A 10,383-nucleotide genomic window follows, 5' to 3' on the forward strand; every position below is an offset into this window, starting at 1 on the left:
GTTATAACATAGGGTGACACAGAACTAGCCCCAGTTCATCAATGTAATGTAGGCATGTATTCCGAATATAGTCATAGGCGCTTATTGAAAAGAACTTGCATGACATCTTTTGTCCTACCCTCCCGTGGCAGCAGGGTACTATTGGAAACTAAGGGATATTAAGGCCTCCTTTTAATAGAGTACCGGAACAAAGCATTAGCACTTAGTGAATACATGAACTCCTCAAACTATAGTCATCACAGGGAGTGGTCCCGATTATTGTCACTTCGGGGTTACCGGATCATAACACATAGTAGGTGACTATTCACTTGCAAGATAGGATCAAGAACTCACATATATTCATGAAAACATAACAGGTTCAGATCTGAAATCATGGCACTCGGGCCCTAGTGACAAGCATTAAGCATAGCAAAGTCATAGCAACATCAATCTTAGAACATAATGGATACTAGGGATCAAACCCTAACAAAACTAACTCGATTGCATGATAAATCTCTCCAACCCACCACCGTCTAGCAAGCCTACGATGGAATTACTCACACATGGCGGTGAGCATCATGAAGTTGGTGATGGAGGAAGGTTGATGATGACGATGGCGACGGATTCCCCTCTCCGGAGCCCCGAACGGACTCCCGATCAGCCCTCCCGAGAGAGATTAGGGCTTGGTGCCGACTCCGTATCGTAAAACATGATAAATCCTTCTCCCTGATTTTTTCTCCCCAACGTGAATATATAGAGTTGGAGTTGAGGTCGGTCGAGCCTCAGGGGGCCCATGAGACAGGGGGTGCGCCCCCCCACCCTCGTGGACAGGGTGTGGGCCCTGGTGTTGATTCTTTCGCCAGTATTTTTTATAAATTCCAAAAATATTCTCCGTGAAGTTTCACGTCATTCCGAGAACTTTTATTTCTGCACAAAAATAACACCATGGCAATTCTGCTAAAAACAGCGCCAGTCTGGGTTATTTCCATTCAAATCACGTAAGTTAGAGTCCAAAACAAGGTCAAAAGTGTTTGGAAAAGTAGATACGATGGAGACGTATCAACTCCCCCAAGATTAAACCTTTGCTTGTCCTCAAGCAATTCAGTTGACAAACTGAAAGTGATAAAGAAAAAAATTTACAAACTCTGTTTGATCTTGTTGTTGTAAATATGTAAAGCCATCATTCAAATTTTCAGCAAAGATTATGAACTAACCATATTCACAATAACATTTAGGTCTCATGTTTACTCATATCAATGGCATAATCAACTAGCGAGCAATAATAGTAAATCTCATATGATAACACTTTCTCAAAACAATCATAATATGATATGACAAGATGGTATCTCGCTAGCCCTTTCTGAGACCGCAAAACATAAATGGAGAGCACCTCCTGAAGATCAAGGACTGACTAAACATTGTAATTCATGGTAAAAGAGATCCATTCACAGTCATACTCAATTTAAACTAATAGTAATGCATGAAAATGACAACGGTGCTCTCCAACTAGTGCTTTTTAATAAGAGGATGATGACTCAACATAAAAGTAATAGATAGTCCCTTCTCATAGGGAAGCAGGGATTTGTAGAGGTGCCAGAGCTCGATTTTTGAAATAGAGATAAATAATATTTTGAGTGGTATTCTTTCATTGTGAACATAACAACCAAGAGATCTCTATATCTTCCATGCTACACACACTATAGGCAGTTCCCAAACAGAATGGTAAAGTTTATACTCCCCCACCACTAACAAACATCAATCCATGGCTTGTCCGAAACAATGGGTGCCTCCAACTAACAACAATCCTGGGGAGTTTTGTTTGCAATTATTTTAATTTAAGCATGGGACCGGGCATCCCGGTTACCAGCCATTTTCTCGTGAATGAGGAGCGGAGTCCACTCCTTGCACTACAAAAAAAGACACATCCGTGACATTTTGGGCCGAACGAATTTTTTTTCTGTCATACATATGACACTTCTATGACGATAATTGTGACGAAACCCGGTATCATCATAGATGTGGTGGGCTCCTACTTCTATGACAAAAAAATCATGACAGAAAATGGGCTTTTTGTCCTGGGCGGGCCGGAGACGCAGCTGCATGACATTCTTTGCACCGTCCATGACGGAAAAAACTGTGGTAGAAGCGAGGGCGAGGAAAATTTCCGGGAGTTCCCGGTTACGGTGGTACACGTACGCGCGTGTGTGCGTGGCGTTGGCTCTAACTGAACCCGAGCAAGGCATTGGGCTCTAACTGAACCCGAGCGATTGCACTGCAGGCTACACGTTACTGAACTCAAGCGATCGATCGACGGCTGTTAACTGAACCCGATCGAGCGATTCCTTCACTACTACTGTTAACTGAAGCCGATTGATGCTGCCTTGGGATGAACAGTGAGCATTGCGGGGGGTGGATGAACAGTTCCCGGTGGGGGTGGATGAATAGGACCCCCGTGGTGTTGCCTCTGGATGAACAGGACCCCGATCGATCGAGCCGGTTGGGGCTGGATGAACAGGGCCCTGTGGACGGCTGGATGAACAGGTCCACCCCGTGGAGGGCAGGATGAACAGTAGGCGATGGAGGGCAGGATGAACAGTACCCCGTGGAGGGGTGGTTGAACAGGATCCCGTGGAGAGGGCTGGTTGAACAGTAGCCGGTTGAGTAGCGCGCGGTGGAGGCTGGATGAACAGGAGCCCATGGATGAACAGTCGCAGGTGGAGGCTGGAGGAGGTCGACGGTGGATGAACAGTAGCTCGTGGAGGCTGGAGGGGGTCGACAGTGGAGTTGAACAGTATCCCGTGGAGTCCCGTTTTGCGGTACGCCACACCCCTCCCGATGAACAGGACCCCCGTTTCGACCGTAGCGCTCCAACACAAGTCCGTTTCGTCCGTTTTGCGGTACGCCACACCCCTCCCGATGAACAGGACCCCCGTTTCGACCGTAGGAGGTCTGTTTCCTCCGTTTTGCGGTACGCCAGACCCCTCCCGATGAACAGCATCCTGTTTCGAATGTGGCCGGTCAAACACAAAGCCGTTTCCTCCATTTTGAGGTATGATAGGCCTCGTTTCCATCGCCTGTTCCGTCCAAGCCCTCCCGATGAACACGACCACGCATTCCGTTCCGACCCAGCCGGTTGGCTCCCACGCGTTCCATTGCCTCCCGATGAACACGACGCATTCCGTTGCCTCCCCATGAACACGACACATTCCATTGCCTCCCCATGAACACGACGCATTCCGTTGCCTCCCCATGAACACGATGACGACGCTGTTTCTCCGTTCTGACCCAGCCATGTCAACGAGCCCTCGCCGTACATATGCGTGAGTAGGCGTTCGAGACCCTGCCCGTATGTACACATACGTGGCCGTATTTTATTTCTTGCACCCTGGCCGCCTCTACTACGACACGTGCGCGCCTCTACATCCACCAGTATATATGTACGTACACGTTCGCGACCAGAATGACAATGCTACGTACGCTTCGACCAGGTGGGTCCCGACTGTCAGGCACTTCCTTGCATGCGAAGATGTAGCTGGTGGGTCCCAGCAGTCAGGGGGGCGTAATACGGTGGCCCGTCCGATGGGTCCCCGCTGTCAGGTGGAGGAATAATTATTTTGCACGTAATAAGGAGGCACTTCCTTGCAGCGGCCGTGGACCCAACTGTCAGCCTCTCCACGTACAGTCCACGTTTGATGGAAGCCGTTCCTTGACCACGTTGACCATGCCGCGCCGAGAGCACCATGGCGGTGGACGACAGCGAGGCCTAGGAAGGGGACGACGTGGAGCCGGGGAAGACGCGACAGTGGATGCCCACGCGTAGAGGAGTATGAGGGCACTGGTTCGCTGCGGTGTGAGGCTGCCGTCGTCGCAGAGTAACAGGGGGTGTGGGTGAGTAGAGGGATGGCCTGGCCAGCGGTGGGAGTAGTAGGGGCGGTGAGGCCTCTGCCGCATCGCAGCCGGCCACGGGAGGCAGGAGCATGAGGCACGACCGGCGCTGGTTTGGGCGGCTGGAGCAAGAAGACCAGAGGTTGAAGAAGCACTACAGCCGTTGGATGGACATCGTACGGTCACTGGAGCTAGAATCATGCATCTTGACTAAGTTGACAAAGCCCTCCGTCCCTGTCAACTTAGTAGGCCCACAAGTCAGCCTGCCACTATGCTGGGTCCCAGCTAACAGGGGGAGTATTCATTTTTTTTGTGCATAATAAGGAGGCACTTCCTTGCGTGCGAAAATATAGCTGGTGGGTCCGACTTGTCAGCGGCGGTAACGTTTTTTTCGCGAAATACAAAGGCCCTTTCGGTGGGTCCCTGATGTCAGGTGGAGGAATCATTATTTTGCGTGTAATAAGGAGGCATTTCCTTGTGTGCGGCCGTGGACCCAGCTGTCGGCCTCTCCACGTACAGTCCACTTCAAATGCATGTTGGTCGTTGACCACGTTGACCAGGCCGCGCCGAGAGCACCAGGGCGGTGGACGACAGCGAGCCCTAGGAAGGGAACGACACGGAGGCAGGGAAGACTCGGCAGTTGTTTCCCACATGGAAGGCAGTACGACTGTACGAGGGTTTACTGGTTCGTCTGCCGTTGCCGGAGAATAACAGCAGGTGTGGGTGAGTAGATGGATGGCTAGGCCAGCGATGGGAGTACGGTGGGGCGATGAGGCCTGCGCGGTAGAACAGCCGGCCGCGGGGAGGAGGGAGCAGGCAGTCCCACCAGCGCTTGTTTGAGCGGCTGGAGCAGGAAGAGCAGAGATTGAAGAAGCACGACGGCCGTTGGATGCACATCCAACGGTCACTGTTTGTGCGTCAACCTTTTTTTAGGAAAGCCTCAAATCTGTGGAAAACAGCATACATCCCACCTGCCATTATTTCTAATATTTTTCAGCCGATTTGCTAATTCTTAAGGTTTTTTTGGAGCCCATATTCTTTTTGTTAGCATTACAGCCCAAATTGTGGCCACGGTTAAAAAATTATACGAAATTTTGCATATTTCAGTGCGGTCCGAACTGTTTTTAATCCCGAAATTTCAACTCACATTCAAACTGATTTTAAAAATAAATGTATATCAATATAAAATCCAACAAATTATCCATGCATAAAAATTAATGTAATTTAAAATCTTGAAATGAAAAAAAGATATTTGAAACTAATTGCCGGTTTGATGTGTTTTAAAAATGTACAGCCCATTTCTCATTACTGATGGGCCATTTTCTTGGCCAGCCGAATGAAAGCTCTCCTCGTCTTGAAAGATTTGCAGCCCAACAGGCCTGACAAAGCGACTTACTTGGCAAATCACAGAAAAACTGGGCTGTGGCCGTGGACCCAGCTATTAGCCTCTCCACGTACAGTACTCTTCCGATGGAAGTCGTTCCTTGACCATGTTGACCATGCCGCGCGGAGAGCACCATGGCGGTGGACGACGGCGAGGCCTAGGAAGCGGACGACGCAGAGCCAGGGAAGACGCGACAGTGGAAGCCCGCGCGGAGAGGAGTACAAGGGTTCACTAGTTCGGCTGCGGTGTGAGGCTGTCGTCGCCGCAGGGCCTGGCCAGCGGTGGGAATAGTAGGGGGCGGTGAGGCCTCCACGGCAGCACAGCCGGCCACGGGAGGCAGGAGCATGCGGCATGACCGGCGCTGCTTTGGGCGGCTGGAGCAAGAAGACCAGAGGTTGAAGAAGCACTACGGCCGTTGGATGGACATCGTACGGTCACTGGAGCTAGAATCGTTCATATTGACTAAGTTGACAAAGCCCTCCGTCCCCGTCAACTTTGTTGGCCCACAAGTCATCCTCCCACTATGGTGGGTCCCAGCTAGCAGGGGGTATTCATTTTTTTGTGCGTAATAAGGAGGCACTTCCTTGCGTGCGAAGATATAGCTGGTGGGTCCGACATGTCAGCGGGGGGAACGTTTTTTTCGCGAAATACAGAGGCGCTTCCGGTGGGTCCCAGCTGTCAGGTGGAGGAATCATTATTTTGTGTGTATAGTCCACGGCCGATGGATGTCCTTCGTTCACCAAGTTGACCAGGCCGCGCCGAGAGCACCATGGTGGTGGACGACGGCGAGGCCTAGGAAGGGAACGACACACAGCCAGGGAAGACTCGGCAATGGTTGCACACGCGGTGGGGAGTACGAGGGTTTACTGGTCCGGCTGCCGTCGCCGGAAAATAACAAGAGGTGTGGGTGAGTAGAGGAATGGCCTGGCCAGCAATGAAGTAGGGTGGGGCGGTGCGGCTTGTGCGGCAGCACAGCCGGCCACGGGAGGCGGGAGCCAGCAGTCCCACCGGAGCTGGTTTGGGCGGCTGGAGCAAGAAGATCAGATATTGAAGAAGCAACACGGCCGTTGGATTAACATCCAACGGTCACTGCTGCTAGAATCGTTCGTGGACTAAGTTGACAAAGCCAAAGTACACGTTAACCAAGTAGACCCACAAGTCAGCCTCCAAATCTGTCCCAAATAGCATACAGCCCGAAATTTCTAGCCAGATTCAAATTAATTTTAAATCTAAACATACCTTAATTTAAATTCAATGAAATTTTATCCGCACAAAAACAATGAAATTTAAAATATCAAAATCCGAAAGAAAACAGTATTTTGGAACTAATTGTCTGTTTGCTGTATTTTTTCATTTTACAGCCCATTTATTATTACTTATAGCCCATTTCTTATTACTTATAGCCCATTTTCTGGGCAAAATGCATCCCTCCTCGTCTTGAAAGATTTCCGGCCCAGCAGGGTGTAGAAAAGCAAGTAGGCTTATGTTGGTTATTCTGCAAAAAACAAAATAGCTGGCTAGCAATTTTCAGAAAGGAAAAAAACTGGGCTGGTCATGTGCTAAACATATGAAATAAAAGCCTGGGCTAGACGGGCCACGGGTCCCACACAACCCAGTTGATACCCTTCTCCGTCCCGAAAAAACAAAATTACTGCGCACGCTGCTGGGTCCCTATTGTCATCCTCACCATGTACAGTCATCTCCTTATTCCTCTCGGTTGTTGACCATGTTGACAACATCGGAGGGAGGCGCCGCGGCGAGCGAACTAAGGCAGAGGACGATGGTGAGGCCTCGGACGGGAATGAACAGGAGCCGGGGCAGATCACAGCCAGCCGTGGGAGGTGGGAGCAGGCGGTCCCGCCGGTGCTGGTTTGGCTTTGGCGGCTCGAGGAAGAAGAGATTGAAGAAACGCGACAGACGTTGAATGTCAATCCAATGGTCAAGGTTGACACAATCATTTGTTGACTAAGCGGACACCAAGTAGCATACTTTTTTATATATATGAAGAAAACTGCAAGGAAAATGTGTTCGTCTGCCGTCCTCCTCACACGGAACGTTCGCCACATAAGTGACTAGCACCCTTGGTTTTCAACCGAGAGGTCTTGGGTTCGAGTCCCAGGAACTCTCAATTTTGTCCTCCTTCCTTCCTCGCAAAAAAAGGGAAAGAAAATCAAAGACTTGGGAAGGCGTACAGAACAAGCTAGTGTACCAGTAATGAGACGTTGCCGAGTTTTAGAAAAAAGAAAGACGTGCTCCTGTAGCTGGTTCGAATCCAAACCTAGACTATGACTATATATGGTGCTATGCTACTCTGCAAGTAATGAAACTGACATATCCAATGTTCACTTCTCCTCTTCTCTACTTACTCTGCCTAGAATCAGAAGCTCTGGCCGCAGCAACCATGTCCGCTGGCTGCTCGTCCACCTGCTCTTCAGCAGGCAACAACCAGATATGCGCCAAGTCGCAACCTGTACCATCACCTGTGGGTCTCATCACACCCTCGCCGGCACGCGCACTGCAGCCGATTGCTCATCGCAACCCGCTGCTGTTGGTGTGGTGCCACTACTGCAAATCACACAGAGTCATCCGTCGCGTCTCAACAACAATCTGCAACCCTGGCCGAGTCTTCTACAAATGCCTGAATCATGGGGTAATAATATGTTTAAGTGTTGTTCTGCTGCTTTCAGTTGCTTATTTTTTTAAAAGTTTGGTTGATGATCTACCAATTTGATTCGTGCAGAAAAGGGAAGATTCGTGTGATTTGTATTTCTGGGAAGTTGTTGATGTGGGGGAATGCAACTACGTTGATTATTTGGTTAGCCGAGGAATCCCAATACCAGCAGGTTGGGGTGTTGGACAAGTAACTGAAGGAACGGCAGAAGAGGAAGATGCAGAGAAGAAGGTTAAAGATGCAGTTCCTCTGATCATGGCCAAGCAACAGCTACTGAACGGCCTTGACAGCAATGAGGAGATGAAAGAGCTTGTGAAGATAATGGGCAAAATCGATGTGCTCTGTAGGATGATTGTATCTTTATTTGCAGTGTATGTAGCACTCGTGATGTATTCAGTGGCTATGACATGAGCACTTTGCTGAAACTAGTAATGAACTAAACCTGTGTAGCAGGCTGGGCGTAGTGTTGTGAACATCTAATGATTTCTATTAACGGAAATCAGGGGGTATCCCCTTTTGCTCATATAAATAAATGAATAGCAGAGGCCCTGTCGGGTCACCTTTGTTCCCATTTGAAGACGTCGAGCAAATTGCAGTCCAACAACAAACTATGTCATCAAATTCAAGTTTCATAGCCAAATATGAGTACAACTAAACAAAAATGTCATCATGTTTTAGTTATCATACAATCACCAAACACAAATTAGCATACATAACAAGTGATGTTCTCACAGCAAAATACTAAACAACATGTTCATCAGGTTTCAGTTGTCATAGCAAACACAATTTCACATAGTAGATAAAAAAACGTCTTCTGACAAGCAAATACGACAAAAGCAATGTAATCATCATCCGCAGCAGCAGCGTCAACATCTTCGCCATGTGTATTAGTCTGAATCATAAATCCCCATGGTGTCATCTTCTTCTTCGTCCTCAACATCCTCAAACGTTGGCTTCTTCTTGATCAACTCTTGTATGTCCACAGCACGATAGGCAATCTTTTCACCGGCGTCATTAACGTGATGGTTCTCAAATATATTAGGAACATATGTGTTATCTTGTACATCAGGAGCAGTGTAAGCATCATCTTGTTGTGCAACTTCATTAAACAAATTCCTCTGCTCAAACCTTTGCAATACTCTCTAGTCATTGCTATGTGCAAATGTGTCTTCCAAGAAAAATATCTGTGTTGCTTGATTTGCCAAAATAAAAGGCTCGTTGGTCTGGTATGCCGCCTTGACATTGATGGATTTGAAATAATCATCAGCTCTGGGTTTTGCGATCCTGGAAAACAGTTTATACCAATGACAGCACAACAGAACCACACACCGATGATCCTCGAAACTGGAGATATACTGCAACTGAATAATGTCTGTTATGTTAGCATACATTTCAGTTGTCTCTTTGTCATATGTATCCGTGCTCATGATGGCACTATTTTGTGTCTTTCTGCCTTCGTCTCGTGCAAGGGTATTGTAGCGCACATCTCCAACAACGCAAGATTCATAATGTCTTACCCGAGTATCAGGACCCATTGCTAGTGAGTAAAGGGCATCATCAACTGCCTGCCCATCCTCCCGCATCTTCTTAACCTATGGTTAGAAAATAGACAAGCTGATCATCTTATGTACTCAATATATTAAAAAAACTAACAGTGCACTTCAAAAGCTTACATGGTTCTTGAACCATTTTTGCAAATCCTGCCATAACCAGTTTGTCAATGTTTCTTGGATTTTGCAGCAGTAACTCCTCTTTGTAGATGCTGCACAACATAGTGATCGCGTCAAACATCTAAATATATAAGAATGTGCTGCAGGTTTAGTAGATTACGATGTATAAGCTGCAGTACTGCACTTACTTGATATAAGGTAGTATCTCAGGACAGTTATTCAACACATACCAAACCATTTTGTCCAAATCTTTAGGTTTGTCCTCTTGTCAACTCTTCCCTGTAACTCGAACAGAATAATCGAAAACATTGAGCCCGAGATTGTCTTCACCCACCTCTTTGCTAAGCTGATCAGCTGTTTCAATGTATTTTGAGCAGAATGTCAATGCTTCTATTGCAATGTAGGCCTCTGCAATGGAACCCTCGGGTCTAGCTCTATTCCTAACATAGCCCTTGAAAGTGCCTAGCCGCCTTTCAATAGGGTACATCCAGCCATACTGTAGTGGACCTCTAAGTAGTACCTCATTAGGTAGATGAACAACCGAATGCACCATCACATCAAAGAAGGCTGGAGGATATATCTTCTCAAGGTCACATAGGATAGTTGGTATCTTGTCTCTAAGACGCTCCAAAGCATCTATCCTGATATTCCTACTACAGAGCTCCCTGAAGAATTGTCCCAACTCTGCAACTACTTTGTATAAGTCAGGGCGGCCCAATCCTCTAAGGATAACAGGTAAAACCCTTTGAAGTAGGACGTGGCAGTCATGAGTTTTCAACCCTTGTACCTTGTTT

The sequence above is a fragment of the Triticum urartu genome, chromosome 7, assembly GCF_003073215.2.
Source record: "Triticum urartu cultivar G1812 chromosome 7, Tu2.1, whole genome shotgun sequence".
Classification (NCBI taxonomy): domain Eukaryota; kingdom Viridiplantae; phylum Streptophyta; class Magnoliopsida; order Poales; family Poaceae; genus Triticum; species Triticum urartu.